This window comes from Dendrobates tinctorius, unplaced genomic scaffold (genome assembly GCF_039654945.1).
Source record: "Dendrobates tinctorius isolate UK_male_01 unplaced genomic scaffold, ASM3965494v1 ptg000065l, whole genome shotgun sequence".
Classification (NCBI taxonomy): domain Eukaryota; kingdom Metazoa; phylum Chordata; class Amphibia; order Anura; family Dendrobatidae; genus Dendrobates; species Dendrobates tinctorius.
This window is the reverse complement of record NW_027361733.1, coordinates 181,113-199,922: the sequence shown is the minus strand read 5'-3', so window position 1 is coordinate 199,922 and position 18,810 is coordinate 181,113. Positions and strand designations below refer to the sequence as shown.

The 18,810-nt window shown below is 42.5% G+C and overlaps 1 non-coding gene and 1 pseudogene across 1 annotated transcript; both read right to left on the bottom strand.

Annotated features, from left to right (window-relative positions):
- Nucleotides 1–9,520: 9,520 nt before the first annotated feature.
- On the bottom strand, nucleotides 9,521–9,702 carry LOC141095005 (U2 spliceosomal RNA). The gene has a single exon (XR_012233250.1). It is a non-coding gene; the product is annotated as a U2 spliceosomal RNA (small nuclear RNA).
- Nucleotides 9,703–15,941: 6,239 nt separating this feature from the next.
- On the bottom strand, nucleotides 15,942–16,148 carry LOC141095017 (U2 spliceosomal RNA; annotated as a pseudogene).
- Between the last annotated feature and the right edge of the window lie 2,662 nt (nucleotides 16,149–18,810).

Sequence of the window (18,810 nt, the reverse complement as noted above, 5' to 3'; positions counted from 1 at the left end):
TCAATCATACCCAAATCCATCAGATCATACTTCCTAATGATTTTCTCAACTCTTTCATACCACACCGGACATCTGAAAGCAACAGGCACTGTAGCATCTCTTTTAATCCAATTCAACTTGTAAAACATCCAACCAGCGGAATATCTTACCATACAAGCACATTTATTACTCTTACCCATACAAACCACCAACAGTTTTATATAACTTACACCTAGAAAAAAATCCATATTTGGAAAATCTAAACCACCATTCACACACATCTTATGCACATGCACAGCATGCTCTCTTTTTAACTTCTCCAATTCGACTCCCCCAGAGGAAAGTAAAAATAATTTTTTCAGTTTTTCTAATTTTCCTAGATGTCGAGGGGTATACATTTGCAACAAAAAGTAAAATTGGAAGCACCACTGCGTTGATAACCAAAATTTTCCCTGTCAATGTCAATTCTCTCAATTTCCAGAAATTTAATTTTTGTGCTATTTTCTTTCCGCAATCATCCAAACTTTCATTCCCCTTTAAGTTGTCATTGAATTTAATTCCCAGTACCTTGATTGCTCCAACTTCACATTTTACCTCATCCAATTTAATGCTGTTATCACCAAAGAATTTAAAAAAGCATTTAGCCCACTTTATTTAAAGGCTGAGGCCCTGGAAAACATATTCAATAAGAACTTTGCCCTATTCATTGTAGCCATATTTTCACTCACAATGACCACATCATCCATATATCCCAATATCCTCAGATCTTTCCCACCACTTCCAGGAATCAAAACCCCTTTCATAAACTTGTCACTTCTTACCATGCACAAAAGCACCTCAATCACACTTATAAATAAAATGGGTGACATAGCACACCTTTGTCTCACACCAGACATTACCCTAACCTTATTACTCAAAAATCCATTCACCAGAATTTCACTTGACACATTCCAATACAGGCTTCTCACACAACTCACAAAATTCCTTGAAAAACCCATTTTCGCCAAGACATTAAACATAAAAACATGTGACACCCTATCAAAGGCTTTTTCAAAGTCCACAGAAAAAAACATACATTTCAGCTTGCGGTCTTAACAACAACATATTATCATTCATTGTTCTTCCAGGTATTGCACACACCTGATCCTCACCAATCACTTTACCAATCATATCTCTCATACTGTTTGCTAACAATTTACTGAAAACCTTATAATCAGCATTCAGAAGGGTGATCGGCCTCCAATTTCCCAAGTCCTTCCGGTCTCCCTTCTTGTGAATCAATACAACCACTCCTTCTCTCATTGATTCACTCACTACATTGTTCTCAAACATATACTTACATACTTCCAACAAATCATTTCCCATAGTATCCCACTCTTTCACATGCAACTCTACAGGCAACCCATCTTTTCCAGGCCTTTTATTCTTACATGCAGACATAACAACTTTCTTCACTTCATCCAACACAATTTCATCATCCATCAACTCGCTCTCATCCTCAGTTAGCCGTCCTTCCAATTTACCTAACATTTCAGTCATCAAACCCTCATCCATCCATTTGGCTCCATACAACTCCTTATAAAACAATGCAATCTCATTCATCACATCCTCACCATACACACACACACCATTCCCATTCATCACCTCATCCATATCAACTTTCTTACCAAAAGTTTTTTTGAAAAAAACCTAGTACACTTCTCATTCTTTTCCAAATGCTCAATCTTAGACCTATATATCATCTCCTTACCTTTCTCATTCATAAACTTCTTAATCTCATTCTTCACCTGACACATCAAATCATCCACCTCAACTCCAATCATACTCAGTTATCTCAGCCACTCTAATCTCATACCCAATTCATTAAATTTTTCTCTGTTATACGCACCTTTCTTTCTTAACCACTTCTTAAAGAAAAAACCTATTTCCTTCTTTATCCAGTCTCACCATTCCAACACATTCACAAAATCTCTTTTCCTAGTTTTCCACTTCACATACATCCGTCTAAAGGCTGTCATGATTCGTTCATCATCTAACAGATGTACATTTAGCTTCCATACACCACGACCATGCGCAAAAGACACCTTAACTTCTAAACGCGCATGCAAAATAACATGGTCAGAAAAAGGAAGGAACATCTTCCTTTTGAAAATTCTTACAGACAATGTTAGTTGAGAACAAGACACGGTCAATTCTCGATTCAATGCCCCCTCTATCAGCTTTATAAGTGACGGGAGGAGGTTTTCCCAAGAAAAACTCTGCAGCATCAGCAAAAGAAAAATCCTCAATCAGACACCTCAACTTTTTCCCTGTGACATCCACATGCATACCTTCAGTGACACAATTAAAATCCCCAACAAAGATAACAGGTATTCTCCCATGCAGAAAAAAAGACAATTTCTCCAAAAGTTCCAAACGCTCTTCTTTATCAACCGGAGCATACACATTCACAATTTTAACCTTCCACTCTCTACAAGTAATTTCACACATGACACACCTTCCTGGCTCCACAACAGTACAACATTCAATTTTAATATTTTTATGAGCAATTAATATTCCAACACCACTATTTTTATTTATAACTGAACCAGACCAAATACATTGGCCATGTGGCCACACACTGTCATCCAGAGAGTCATAAATTCCGCATTCCTGAATGCAGTAAACATCGTCCTTAAAGTTTTTCAAGTAGTCCAAAATAAAGGTCCTTCTTGGTGCCGACTTTATTTGTCGCACGTTCAGTGACGAGATTGCCAGCTGAGCAGGTTGGGAACCTATCGCTCCAGGTTTTTGGGAAGATCACGACCACAGTCCCATCTGGTCTTCAGCCTTTCCCGTCTTGAGGGGTAACACCGGATGTGCAGACGGTGTACCCCAAGTCTTCCCCTAAAAAACGGACACCTTGGGGTTCTGACACCGTCGGGTAGCTTCTTGTAGGGCTATGGCTGCCAGCACTGGTACAGGAGGATGAGGGGCTCAGTCTAACAAGTTTGACAATTGTGTCATCTTCAGAATCTTCCTCACTCTGGTCAAAGTCACCCTGCCCACCTTCATCTTCAGACTCCAGAGAATCTTCACTCCATGCCATCTTTGGTGTTTTTGACAGACTGGCTGACTCCCCTTCTTCACCTTGCAATGCGACTGTCATGTCAGGGATATCTTCTGTCACCTCTTCCTGATTGGCATCCACACTCTCCTGGTCCTCAGACAGCTGCTGCAGCACTTCGAAGCTGGGTTTATTTCTTGCACAAGATCTTGTCCTTCTGCTCATCCCAGAAACCTTCACTTCCTGCTTTGCATACTCCCTCCTCTTGTCCTTTCCTTGCACTTTCTTCACAGAGCTCAGTCTGCTCTTCCTGGTATTTCTCTGCACTGTAGTCCAGCTGGAATCCTTAGTGTCTGTGAAATTCTCCTGACCTCTCCTCTCAGAACTTGCATCTGCAGCTGCTCCCTCCTTAAATGGTCCTGTCAGCTCCTCACTCTTCTGTGAAACACTGCTCCTGCTAGCAGCCCCCACCTTTTCTTCACCAGCCCTCTGTGAAATCTCTCTTGTGTGTTCTCACAGGTAGTGACTCAGCACTTTTCAGCCAAAATCTTCTCACTATCCTCTGTCTGACACATTGCTCTAATCTCTCCTTGTGCTCTTTCTGAAACTTCTCTCTCTGCTCTTTATATTCAGCTTCTAGCTGCTTTCTCTCAGCCTTCTCCTCTTCAGTCATTTCTTCCACAAAATGCACAAGATGATCTGGGTCAGGCATCACAAAATTCCTCCTGGCAGCTCCTGCATATGTGCTGGGTCTAAGGTTACACTCCTTAAAGGCATGACCCCCTACCCCACACAGATTACACACAATCTCATTTGTGCACTGGCTGCTAGGATGACCGACCTCACCACACTTTCTGCACACCACTTGGCTGCTAGCAGGGCAGTCTGCCTGTGTATGGCCATACACCCAGCAGTGCCTGTAGAACCTGGGAGCATTAGGGAAGAACAGAAAGCCTCTCTCCTTCCCTATGGAAAAGTTGCAGGGGGGATAATGATTTCCTCCTGTCTCATCCATGCTTTCAGAAAACTTCACCATGAATCTGTACTTTCCTGTCCACAGGCCAACCTCATTCATCACCTTGGTAGGAGATCTACATACCTTGCAATGCTTATTCAGAAATATGCAAATCGGCTCCAAAGGCACATGGGGGTTGTACATCATCAGGGTGAGAGGCAGCTCCTCATCTGAGTACAGAATGGTGAAGGTCAGCCCATTCAGCACAGTGTTCTCCATGTTCTGCTTCAGAGTCCCATAGAAGTTGTTGCAAGCTGCAGTGGAAGAGAGAACAAGAGTAAAATTAGATCTGAACTGCTGCAGACACAAAATCTCCTCTCTTCTCAACTTTAAAACTCCAAAAAGCACATTGTTGACAAAAAATCCAAGAGGAAAATCATCTTCACTTCCGGCATCAATATCGATCCGGATACCATGCTTCACCCAGGTTTCCCCAGGCTCAGCAAAGCGAATTTTTACCATCGCTGCTCGTGTCTGTAAGTCCCCTCACAAAAGCAGCAAAAGCTGCAGTGCTGAGGACAAAACGCACAGACTCTCCCAGCCAAGATCTACACTTCATCTTAGCCAAAAGGCTGAGAAGCGATAACCAGAAATGGTTTGCCGCTTGCAAGGCCACAGGGCTTAAGACAGGCACCCATTGTGGAGAATGATACAGACACTACCCTGAGGAAGACATTCAAACCAAGTCTGGGCGCATAACAAAAGCGCAGGCGGCTGATTTTTTTTGTTTTCCCAGGATTCCACTCCACGCGCTTTTAATTTGCATAGGCCAACTTTTTTTTTTTTTTAGGCCACCCTCCCCTCTCGGTGAAACGCGCTTCAGTACTAGAAAAGAGGCCAGAGGAGCACTGCTCCCACACCGCCCCTCTACCCTCCCTAAAAGAAAGGTCTTGCTTTAATTCTCCTGGTGCCAGATATTGTAACCAGTGAGCGAGCAAGCATCCCCCCACCTGTCTGCTGAGGCTCCCTCAGCAGACTGAAGCTGACTACTACTGCGCAGCTGCTACAGACTCTGGCCTGCCCATTGTGACACGTGGTCCCATTGTTCCAGTGATCCAAAGTGTTCCAGGAATAGAACACATCCAAGCATTGTGTTCTATGAATGGAATGCATCCTCTCATAGTGTTCCATGGATGGAACACATCCTATTTACTGCAGGCAAGCAGCGCACCTGGCTGCTGCTACAAGCCACTAGAATACCGTCTGTCTGTCAGACAGGTGGACGTAGGCCGAACATTCAAATTGTTGCTTTTCCATTTAATTCATATATGAATTAATTCAAAATTGAGCAGTAAATTTCAAAGTTGGAAGGCCACAAGAGGGGGACAATGTTTCAAAAATGAAGCGACTAGTGTTGAGCATTCCGATACCGCAAGTATCGGGTATCGGCCGATACTTGCTGTATCGGAATTCCGATACCGACTTCCGATATTTTTTCAATATCGGAATTCGGCATCGGAATCGGAAGTTCAGTTGATTGACGGCCTGACGTCATCATGATGCGCGGTGTGTGCGCATCATGATGCGCCGTCATTTCGGGCCTTCCGGGGGTCTCTGCCGGCCTGCCGGGGGGCTGTGCCGGCCTGCCGGGGGGCTGTGTGGACTGCCCGGGGTCTGTACCGGCCTGCCGGGGGGCTGTGCCGGCCTGCCGGTGGTCTGTGCACCCTGTGGGGGTCTGTACCGGCCTGCCGGGGGGCTGTGCCGGCCTGCCGGGGGGCTGTGCCGGCCTGCCGGGGGGCTGTGCTGATGTCCGGGGGTCTGTGCAAGCATCGTCCGATGGGACTACAAGTCCCATCGGGCGATGCCTGCTACCATGACAGTGATTGACACATTAGCCAATGATGGGACAGTAGTAGTCCCATCATCCGGCTAATGTGTTAAATGTTAAAAAAAAAAAAAAAAAAAAAAAAAAATACTACATACATACTACATGCATGCTACATACATGCTACATGCATGCTACATACATACTACATATATACTACATACATACTACATACATGCTACATACATACTGCATGCTACATACATACTACATACATACTACATGCATGCTACATACATACTACATACATGCTACATACATACTGCATGCTACATACATACTACATACATACTACATGCATGCTACATACATACTACATGCATGCTACATACATACTACATACATACTGCATGCTACATACATACTACATACATACTACATACATACTACATGCATGCTACATACATGCTACATGCATGCTACATACATACTACATATATACTACATACATACTACATACATGCTACATACATACTGCATGCTACATACATACTACATACATACTACATGCATGCTACATACATACTACATACATGCTACATACATACTGCATGCTACATACATACTACATACATACTACATGCATGCTACATACATACTACATGCATGCTACATACATACTACATACATACTACATACATACTGCATGCTACATACATACTACATACATACTACATACATACTACATGCATGCTACATACATACTACATATATACTACATGCATGCTACATACATACTACATGCTACATACATACTACATATATACTACATACATACTACATACATGCTACATACATACTGCATGCTACATACATACTACATACATACTACATACATACTACATGCATGCTACATACATACTACATGCATGCTACATACATACTACATGCATGCTACATACATACTACATGCATGCTACATGCATGCTACATACATACTACATGCTACATACATACCACATATATACTACATACATACAATACATTCATACAATACATACATAGACATACAGTACATATAACAGAGTAACATACTTACCAATACTTGTCACATTGTTCCCCGAAGCCATTGTCTTTTCCGGGATAAATATTAACATAACAAACCACAAAAATACTCACCCACGATCCGAAGCAGTCCACGAGTGTGTCCCACGACGATCTTGGGTAGAGAACTGCAGCATCAGATGATGCTGCCGTTCTCTACGGGCTGCAGGAATCCAATTACGGAAGGTAGGTATCCTTCCGCACTGTATTCCTCCGCCACTTAAAAAAAAAAAGTCCCTAGTCTCACTTTATGCCATTGCTGTGTGGGAATTTCCCACACAGCAATGGCATAAAGTGAGACTAGGGACTTTTTTTTTTTAAGTGGCGGAGGAATACAGTGCGGAAGGATACCTACCTTCCGTCATTGGATTCCTGCAGCCCGTAGAGAACGGCAGCAACAGCTGATGCTGCAGTTCTCTACCCAAGATCGTCGTGGGACACACTCGTGGACTGCTTCGGATCGTGGGTGAGTATTTTTGTGGTTTGTTATGTTAATATTTATCCCGGAAAAGACAATGGCTTCGGGGAACAATGTGACAAGTATTGGTAAGTATGTTACTCTATGTTATATGTACTGTATGTCTATGTATGTATTGTATGAATGTATTGTATGTATGTAGTATATATGTGGTATGTATGTAGCATGTAGTATGTATGTAGCATGTAGTATGTATGTAGCATGCATGTAGTATGTATGTAGCATGCATGTAGTATGTATGTAGCATGCATATAGTATATATGTAGTATGTATGTAGCATGCATGTAGCATGCATGTAGTATGTATGTAGTATGTATGTAGTATATATGTAGTATGTATGTAGCATGTATGTAGTATGTATGTAGCATGCATGTAGTATATATGTAGCATGTATGTAGCATGTATGTAGTATATATGTAGCATGTATGTAGCATGTATGTAGTATATATGTAGTATGTATGTAGTATGTATGTAGCATGCAGTATGTATGTAGTATGTATGTAGCATGCAGTATGTATGTAGTATGTATGTAGCATGCAGTATGTATGTAGTATGTATGTAGCATGCAGTATGTATGTAGTATGTATGTAGCATGCATGTAGTATATATGTAGTATGTATGTAGCATGCATGTAGCATGCATGTAGTATGTATGTAGTATGTATGTAGTATATATGTAGTATGTATGTAGCATGTATGTAGTATGTATGTAGCATGCATGTAGCATGCAGTATGTATGTAGCATGCATGTAGTATATATGTAGTATGTATGTAGCATGTAGTATGTAGCATGCATGTAGTATATATGTAGTATGTAGCATGTAGTATGTATGTAGCATGCATGTAGTATGTATGTAGTATGTATGTAGCATGTAGCATGCATGTAGTATGTATGTAGTATATATGTGGTATGTATGTAGCATGCAGTATGTATGTAGCATGCATGTAGTATATATGTAGTATGTATGTTGCATGTAGTATTTATGTAGTATGAATGTAGCATGTATGTAGTATGTAGTATGAATGTAGCATGTATGTAGTATGCATGTTGTATGTATGTAGCATGTAATTTTTTTTTTTTTTTTTTACATTTAACACATTAGCCGGATGATGGGACTACTACTGTCCCATCATTGGCTAATGTGTCAATCACTGTCATGGTAGCAGGCATCGCCCGATGGGACTTGTAGTCCCATCGGACGATGCCTGCACAGACCCCCGGAGCCTGCACAGCCCCCCGGCAGGCCGGCACAGCCCCCCGGCAGGCCGGCACAGCCCCCCGGCAGGCCGGCACAGCCCCCCGGAGCCTGCACAGCCCCCCGGCAGGCCGGCACAGCCCCCCGGCAGGCCTGCACAGCCCCCCGGCAGGCCGGCACAGCCCTCCGGCAGGCCGGCACAGCCCCCCGGCAGGCCGGCACAGCCCCCCGGAGCCTGCACAGACCACCGGCAGGCCGGCACAGACCACCGGAGCCTGCACAGACCCCCTGGCAGGCCGGCACAGCCCCTCGAAAGGCCCGTACAGACCCCAGAGAGGCTGTACAAGGGCAGGAAAGGGTTTTTCTTATTCCGATACCGGAAGTCCCATAGACTTGAATGGGACTTCCGGTATCGGAATCGGCGATACCGATACTTTTTTTAAAGATCGGCCGATACCATCCGATACGATACTTTGAAGTATCGGACGGTATCGCTCAACTCTAGAAGCGACATATCATTGCATGAGGGATGTGGTAGGAATTGAATGCTTGAATTAAGGCTGGGAAAGTACTAAGGGGAAGAGGCTGCAGGCCTTGTAGCAGGTGGGTGTGCAGAAATGTAGCTATCGAAAGCCAAGCACATTACTGCAGCTTATCACGCCTGTACCTACCAAGCAGCAAAGGCCAAGATAGATCATTATTTAAATGACAGATTGAATACAGTGCAATGCCTTCCATATAGAGGTGAATAACACTTGCTGTAGTAGAAGAGTTGGTCAAGTTAAATCAAGGCTAAGGAATTGGAAATGTGCAACTTGGACCAAGAAAAACTAATTGCAGAACAACTACATTTGAAAAAAACATTCAAATCATGCTTTGAAAACACTACTTGTGTATCCCGATTTCAATTCAATCTGTCTTTGGAAACCGCTTAAGAGAGTGAGTGCACCATTCTCAGAGATACTGCCATACTGAGAAGATACAGGAAGGGATTGAGCAAGCTCTTTTTCCATCTCCCTGTTATAAAAATCCATTTAATATATGGTCCCCAGATAGGGGACGTATCAGATATTAAACTGATAAGAGCAGATTTTTTTTTTTCCCCCTCAGATGGGGAGTTCCACAGTCAGGAAACCAAAACTATGAAGAACTCGGCTCCCCAACAACATTTCTCCACTTACTTCGTGCAGCAGCTGTTCCCATCATCATTGGAAAAACAAACTTTATTTACAACCATAGAACAAAAACTCAAGACACATTAACAAGATGTTTCCACTTTTTGACTTTCCAGATTCCTTCTGCGTCCTCCTCCCCCCTCTTCCTCTTATCACACACAAAACAAAAATACAGTTTTCCCAAAACAATTTTTAAGCAATTTTTAGCCTCAATCTCCTTCCTCTTAAACACATACACATTCCGCACATCCCACAACACCTCTATTATACATGCAAGCATCAACCACAACACTCTCTCCTTTTCCCCACACAAACCCAACCCAAAAATAAATAGTTTAAAACTCAAAAAAACTCACATCACACAACTCTTTACACAATGGGCCAATACCTGCAATCACATTTCTAGCATACGGACAATTCCAAAATAAATGCACCACACTCTCTCTCCCACCACATCCGCTCCTTGGACACACCTCACTTCTCACCAAACCCCTATTTCTCTGGAACTCTCTCACCGGTAACACCCCATGCAATGACTGCCACACAATCTCACTCTGTCTATTTGTCATTCCATTTGTACCTACCTTCTTCCATACTTTCTGCACATCACGTCCTCTCACCATATTGATACCACATTCCACCTCTCTACACTCAATCATCCTATATACAGCTTTCTTTTTCTCTAGCAACCTCACATCCACATCACACAGCTCATACGTCACCAAAAATTTGTAAACCCACACATACCACACAGGCACCTCAAAAGCCACTGGGCACCTTAAATCCCTTTCCCGCCACTTCAAACGGAACAAAAAACTTCCAAACAAATACCTGCACATACATGCATCCTTCCCATCCATCCTAATCGCACCCAATACAAACACCATAATATTGCCACCAAAAAATACATTCAAATTGGGGAAACCCAGCCCCCCCCTTATCCATTCTCTTTATCACAACCTCTCTCCTTGCACGCTCCATACTTGACCCCCAAAAAAACACAAACAAAACCCTATTTAATTTTCTAACACACATGTACCCTGGTGGAAAAACCACCGCAACATACAAAAATATTGGTAAACACAACACTCTTAACTAAAATTTTACCAAAAAACGTAAGATCTCTTTCTCCAAAAATTTAACTTGCGCTCCACTCTTTCTCTCACATCCACCCAGCTTTCCTCTCCATCCAACTTCTCAGAGAATTTCACACCAAGCACTTTTATTGGTCCACTCACCACATTCACCCCAACATCATTGCTCAAAATCCTCCCCCCAAAATTCTTACGCTCACTCTTCTCCCAATTCACTTTAAATGCAGATGCTCCACAAAAAAAGGATACCAACAACTTCACACGCCGCACGGAACACTCTGAATCACACAATACACACACATCGTCCATGTAGCCACTCGCCTTCCATTCCCTCCCCCCACCCCTCGGCACTTGCACCCCCTAATCACCTTATCTTTCCTCAACATGCACAACAGCGGCTCAATCGCGCAAATGAACACGACAGGGGACAATGGACACCCCTGCCGTACACCAGAAAACACATTCACTCTCCTCCCCACATTCCCATTCAGCAAAACACAACTATAAATATTTTTATACAAACTTATCACTCTCTCAACAAACTCAGCCAGAAAACCCATCTTCACTAACACTGTAAAAAAAAATCCTTGCGCTAACCTATCATACGCCTTTTCAAAATCCAAACTCAACACATACACCCCCTTCTTACGGCTCATGCAGTCCCACAAACAATCTCTCAGCATACACACACCCTCATGTATCCGTCTTCCAGGCACCGCACAACACTGCTCCTCACCCACCACACTCCCTACCACATCACGCATCCTGCTGGCCAAAAGCTTCGCATAGATCTTATAATCACAATTAAGCAAGAGATCGGCCTCCAATTTTTTAGATTTTTCAGATCACCTTTTTTTGGTAGCAACACAACCACTCCTGCACGCATGCCATTCACCACCTCTGCATTTGCCTACATATACTTACATACATCCACAAAATCCTTCCCAAACACATCACACGATAAAATTCCACTGGGAGCCCATCCTCCCCCGGCGTTTTATTCAGTGCCATACTACACACCACCTTCCATATTTCTTCACACGTCACATCACCCATCAAACTCTCCCTTTCTGTCTCATTCAACCTATTTTCCAAAAGACTCAGCACATCACTCTCCAAACCTTCATCCCTCCATTTCACTGAATACAAGTCATCATAAAACTTTGCCACTTCCTCACACAAGTCTGCCCCACTCACTTCATTTCCATCCACTCCATTCAAAACACTCATGCTCTGTCTTTTTCCAAAAACTTTCTTGAAAAAAAACCGAGAACACTTCTCATCCTTCTCCAAGTTCTCTATTTTGGCCCTATACACAATACTCCTCCCTCTCGCTAACAAAAACTCATTCACTTCTTTTCTCACTCTCAACAAATCTTCACTCACATCCATCCCTGCCTCTCTTAACTTATATAACACACCCAATCTTGCATTCAAACCAGCAAATCTTTTCCTCTTAGCAGCTGCACACTTGTAACCAAGTTTTTTAAAAAGCGCCTTGGTTTTCCATTTAACCCAATCCCACCATTCACACACAGTACTGAATTCACCCCTGCACTCACACAACTGCTTATAATGCCTCTCATACTCCTCTCTCACTTCCACCCCTCCAGCAAACTCACATTCAGCTTCCACACACCTTTCCCAGCTACCTCATTAGTATGCAAATCCACTCCACACTTCATACACACATGATCGGAGAAAAGCACCCTCTCCTGTGTGTAACTACCTGGAATCAGGTTTTTTGAAACAAAACAATAATCCAGTCTGGACGCTACCCTCCCACTCTCAGAAAAAAACGTATTTAACAATGGGGATATTTTACACTCATGTTGCATATCCTTCAAACCAAAATCACTCACCATATCCATTAACACTTTCCCTGACACATCCACATTCACACTTCCCACATCAAAATTCATATCACCCACAATCACAACAGGCACTCTTCCTGGAATAAAAAACTTAATTTTTTCAAATAAAGCTTTGCGTTCCTGTTTTTCCACAGGAGCATACACATTAATAACACAAAAACAAATAATCACACAAAGTCATATTACGCCCCTTCACCAAAAAACCAACACCGTCATTTTTATTACATGCACTCCCTGACCACACAGATGCACCATGAGGCCATTCACTCCCATTCACACCATCCACAATCCCACACTCCTGCAAACAATAAATGATTTTTTAGCAACACAAAATGCAGACAAAGATGGCCGCACGCCGCAACTTAATTTTGAAAACCCTCACATTTTGTGACAGGATTACAAAACTCATAATAAACGTAAACCAAGAAGCATCAAAAAAGTCACTTATTCAAAAAGTACAAATAAACAGGAAAAAACCTTATACAAAAAACAAAATACAGATATAACTTTACACACATTACATAAAACACACAAAAAAAAGATAGCCATTGCTTAAAGCAATACTACATATATACAGAAAAAGAAAAAACCACGTGGTCACTGGAAAAGTAAAACTTGCTTAACCAGTACCGCCAGTGTCTTCTTCCACCATCTGCGCCAAGCAGCTCTCAGAGCCGCTGGCCTCCATATACTCCTCCAAACGCGCCTTCTTCTGCCCAGCCTTCCTCTGGGGCACTCTTTCTTCCATAGCCTCAATGTCACTGATTTCCCCACCTCCCTCCCTGTGACACTTTAACCCTCCTCCTGAGTCCTCTTCCGAGGCGAAGGCACCAATCTTCCTCGGATCAGAATCAGGAATCAAAACCTCAGCCTCCTCCTCTGCCACAGAGATGTCAAAATCCATCAGATACTCTGACGATGGTTTGGCGACTTTTCTTCCCTTCCATTTTTTTGCATTAAGCGCTCCTCTCGCATTGCGGCCTTCCAAAATTCGTTGTCCTCCTTTTCCTCCTGACGCTTCTCCCTCCTTCTCTCAGGATCCTTATCCTCCTGCCGCCTCTCCCTCCATCTCTCAGTAGCAGAGGGTGGAGTCCTCACAGCGCTTTGAGGCGCAGCAGTTTCGCTTTCCTTCCTCTCCTCCCGCTTAACCTCCTCCTCTCTTCTTTTCCTCCTCCCGCCTCCTCTCCTCCTCACGCTTTTTCCTTTCCTCCCCCTCCCTAGTTGGCCTCCTTGGCCCACCGTATGGACAGTCCTTGTACAGGTGCTCTGCACTGCCACATCCGTCACACTCACGCGGCATTGAGCACCTAGCGCCACATGACCCTCCTGCTTACAATTGCGGCAAACCAGGTCTTTAGAGCACATATTCTGCAGGTGCCCAAACTGAAAGCACTTCCTGCAGTATAGGGGTTGCCCTTGGTATGACAGGAAGCCCCTATGACCCGCCACTGAAAAGTTCGCTGGGGGGTGGGTGAAACCTCCCAAACAACTTGGGTCTTTCTTTAATTTCACCCGAAACACATACTTGCAGTTGAAAATGCCAAAGACATTTCTCTGCTTCTCCCCTCCCTTCACCTGCTCACAATACCGAGCCAGGAACTGCTCCAGTAGTCCTACTTCTGTGTAGGGGTTATATACCGTCACAGTCACCACTTTTTCCATGAGCCCAAACAGGGGCTCCACCTTCACTCCCTCCAGGCATGGATCACCATCATGACTCCTGAGCCATTCAAAGATGGTCAAGCAGCATCCCTCATTCACAAAGGTGACATCATATTTACCTTGATTCCGGAATTCACTGACACTGTAGATATCCTCCCTGTGGGCTCCAGCCTTTCCCTCCAGCAGGTCACGAACGACATACACAACATTGTTCTTCTCATCGCCTTCCACCACCACACAGATCGTATTCTTGATGAACATCCTCAGTCCAGACTGCCAATACAGTTACCGCAGTAGAAATTCAGCAGCGCGCTGCCAGAAAACCCCTGGATCACTCCAGGAAAACTCGCACACTCAGACCGCGACACAAGATCTTAGCCAAAAGGCCGAGAAGCAATAACCAGAAATGGTTTGCTGCTTGCAAGGCCACAGGGCTTAAGACAGGCACCCATTGTGGAGAATGACACAGACACTACCCTGAGGAAGACATTCAAACCAACTCTGTGCGCATAACAAAAGCGCAGGCGGCTAATTTTTTGGTTTTCCCAGGTTTCAGCGCCACGCACTTTTAATTTGCATAGCCCAACCCCTTTTTTCAGGCCACCCTCCCCTCACGGTCCAACGTGCTTCAGTGCTAGGAAAGAGGCCAGAGGAGTGCTGCTCCTACACCGCTCCTCTACCCTCCCTAAAATAAATGTCTTACTTTAACTCTCCTGGTGCTGGATTTTGTAACCAGGAGGCGAGCATCGCCCACCTGTCTGCTGAGGCTCCCTCAGCAGACTGAAGCTGACTACTACTGCGCAGCTGCTAGACTCTAGGCTGCCCATTGTGACACGTGGTCCCATTCTTCCAGTGATCCAAAGTGTTCCAGGAATAGAACACATCCAAGCATTGATTGTGTTCTATGGATGGAACACATCCTATTTACTGCAGGCAAGCAGCGCACCTAGCTGCTGCTGCTACAAGCCACTAGAATACCGTCTGTCAGACAGGTGGACGTAGGCCGAACATTGAAATAACTCGCCAGATAAATTGTTGCTTTTCCATTTAATTCATATATGAATTAATTCAAAATTGAACAGTAAATTTCAAAGTTGAAAGGCCACAAGAGGGGACAATGTTTAAAAAATGAAATGACATATCATTGCATGAGGGATGTGGTAGGAATTGAATACTTGAATTAAGGCTGGGGAAGTACTGAGGGGAAGAGGCTGCAGGCCTTGTAGCAGGTGGGTGTGCAGAAATGTAGCTATCCAAAGCCAAACACATAACTGCAGCTTATGACACCTGCACCTACCAAGCAGCAAAGGCCAAGATAGATTGCTATTTAAATGACAGATTGAATACAGTGCAATGCCTTCCATATAGAGGTGAATAGCACTTGCTGTAGTAGAAGAGTTGGTCAAGTTAAATCAATGCTAAGGAATTGGAAATGTGCAACTTGGACTAAGAAAAGCTGATGCAGAGCAACAAGAGTTGAAAAAACCATTCAAATAATGCTTTGAAAACACTGCTGGACTGGACTTCAATCTGTTTTTGGAAACCGCTTGAGAGAGTGAGTGCACCATGCCTGAAGATACTGCAATGACAGGCTGATACATACAGTGGACAGAGCAAGCTCTTTCTCCATCTGCCTGTTCTAAAAATCCATTTAATATAAGGTCCCCAGATAGGGGACGTATAAGATATTAAACTGATAAGAATAGCTTTTTTTTTTTTTTTACCATGTCAGATCGGTTGTAATTTCCACCATCAAGTTAGCTACTGAAAGCTCTTTCTGGTATATAACCTCTCATCATTTCATGGCGTTTTTATATAAAAAGTTTTTTTAATTTTAACTTCAGGTTAAAAAATTGAAGTGAAACCAAACAAGTTACAAAATATTTAACAATTTAAGCTTGCAGAAAAAACATATTAGACTATCTATTTATCTATACCTTAACAGGAAACTCTATTTATCTATATTTTACCAGGAATCTCCATTTCTTAAACTTCCATACCCCTTCCGCATCGATGGCACCACATTTCTTGTCCCATAGGTAGATGACATACATACGAGACAAAATCAATTTTAAAACTTCATTAACTGTCATCTTTTTCCTTTTAAAAACTAACAAATTTCTTGCGTACCATAAACTTTCCTTTACACATACAGTCAATAACCATAACACTCTATCCTTCAAGCTATTACATGCTCCCATTCCAAACATTGCAACCTTCCAATTGACAAAAGTCACACCTGCTAATCCATTACACAACGATCCCATTCCTCTCCACACATCATAAGCAAATTCACCATCCCATAGCATAAGTCTGACAATCTCTCTTGAACCACATCCATCTCTTGAATACACATCAGTCTTAATCAGATCTCTCCTCTTCTGCACGTCCCTTACAGGCAAAATGTCATGCAGAACCATCCATGCAATATCTTTCTGTCTATTAGACAAACCTTGCGTTCCCAACTTTTTCCACATATTCGGCACATCCTCCCCTCTCAAACCATCAATATTGCACACAATCTCTCTATCCCTCACCATTTTAATTATCTTTTTCTTATTTAAAAAGTCAATCATACTCAAATCCATCAGATCATGCTTCCTAATGACTTTCTCAACTCGTTCATACCACACCGGAAATCTGAAAGAAACAGGCACTGTAGCATCTCTTTTAATCCAATTCAACTTGTAAAACATCCAACCAGCGGAATATCTTACAATACAAGCACATTCATTACTCTTACCCATACAAACCACCAACATTTTTATATAACTTACACCTAGACAAAAATCAATGTTTGGAAAATCTAAACCACCATTCACACACATCTTATACACATGCTCTCTTTTTAACTTCTCCATTCGACTCCCCCAGAGGAAAGTAAAAATAATATCTTCGGTTTTTCTAGATGCTGAAAGGTATACATTTGCAACAAAAAGCAAAATTGGAAGCACCACCGCTTTGATAACCAAAATTTTCCCTGTCAATGTCAGCTCTCTCAATTTCCAGAAATTTAATTTTTGTGCTATTCTCTTTCCGCAGTCATCCCAACTTTCATTCCCCTTTAAGTTGTCATTGAATTTAATTCCCAGTACCTTGATTGCTCCATCTTCACATTTTACCTCATCCAATTTAATGCTGTTATCACCAAAGCATTTAAAGGAGCATTTAGCCCAATTTATTTTAAAGGCTGAGGCCCTGGAAAACATATTAAATAAGAACTTTGCCCTATTCATTGCAGCCATATTTTCACTCACAATGACCACATCATCCATATATCCCAATATCCTCAGATCTTTCCTACCACTTCCAGGAATCAAAACCCCTTTCATAAACTTGTCACTTCTTACCATACACAAAAGTACCTCAATCACACTTATAAATAAAATGGGTGACATAGCACACCTTTGTCTCACACCAGACATTACCCTAACCTTATTACTAAAAAATCCATTCACCAGAATTTCACTTGACACATTCCAATACAGGCTTCTCACACAACTCACAAAATTCCTTGAAAAACCCATTTTCCCCAAGACATTAAACATAAAAACATGTGACACCCTATCAAAGGCTTTTTCAAAGTCCACAGAAAATACCATACATTTCAGCTTGCGGTCCAAACAATCGCCAATCACATATCTTAACACCACCAAATTTTCATTCATTGTTTTTCCAGGTATTGCACACACCTTACCCTCACCAATCACTTTACCAATCATATCTCTCACCCTGTTTGCTAACAATTTACTGAAAACCTTATAATCAGCATTCTGAAGGGTGATCGGCCTCCAATTTCCCAAGTCCTTCCGGTCTCCCTTCTTGTGAATCAATACAACCACTCCTTCTCTCATTGATTCACTCACTACATTGTTCTCAAACATATGCTTACATACTTCCAACAAATCATTTCCCATAGTATCCCATTCTTTCACATACAGCTCTACAGGCAACCTATCTTTTCCAGGCGTTTTATTCTTACATGAAGACATAACAACTTTCTTCACTTCATCCAACACAATTTCATCATCCATCAACTCTCTCTCATCCTCAGTTAGCCGTCCTTCCAATTTACCTAACATTTCAGTCATCAAACCCTCATCCATCCATTTGGCTCCATACAACTCCATTTAAAACAATTCAACCTCATTCATCACATCCTCACCATACACACACACACACACCATTCCCATTCATCACCTCATCCATATCAACTTTCTTACCAAAAGTTTTTTTGAAGAAAAACCTAGTACACTTCTCATTCTTTTCCAAATGCTCAATCTTAGACCTATATATCATCTCCTTACCTTTCTCATTCATAAACTTCTTAATCTCATTCTTCACCTGACACATCAAATCATCCACCTCAACTCCAATCATACTCAGTTTTCTCAGCCACTCTAATCTCATACCCAATTCAATA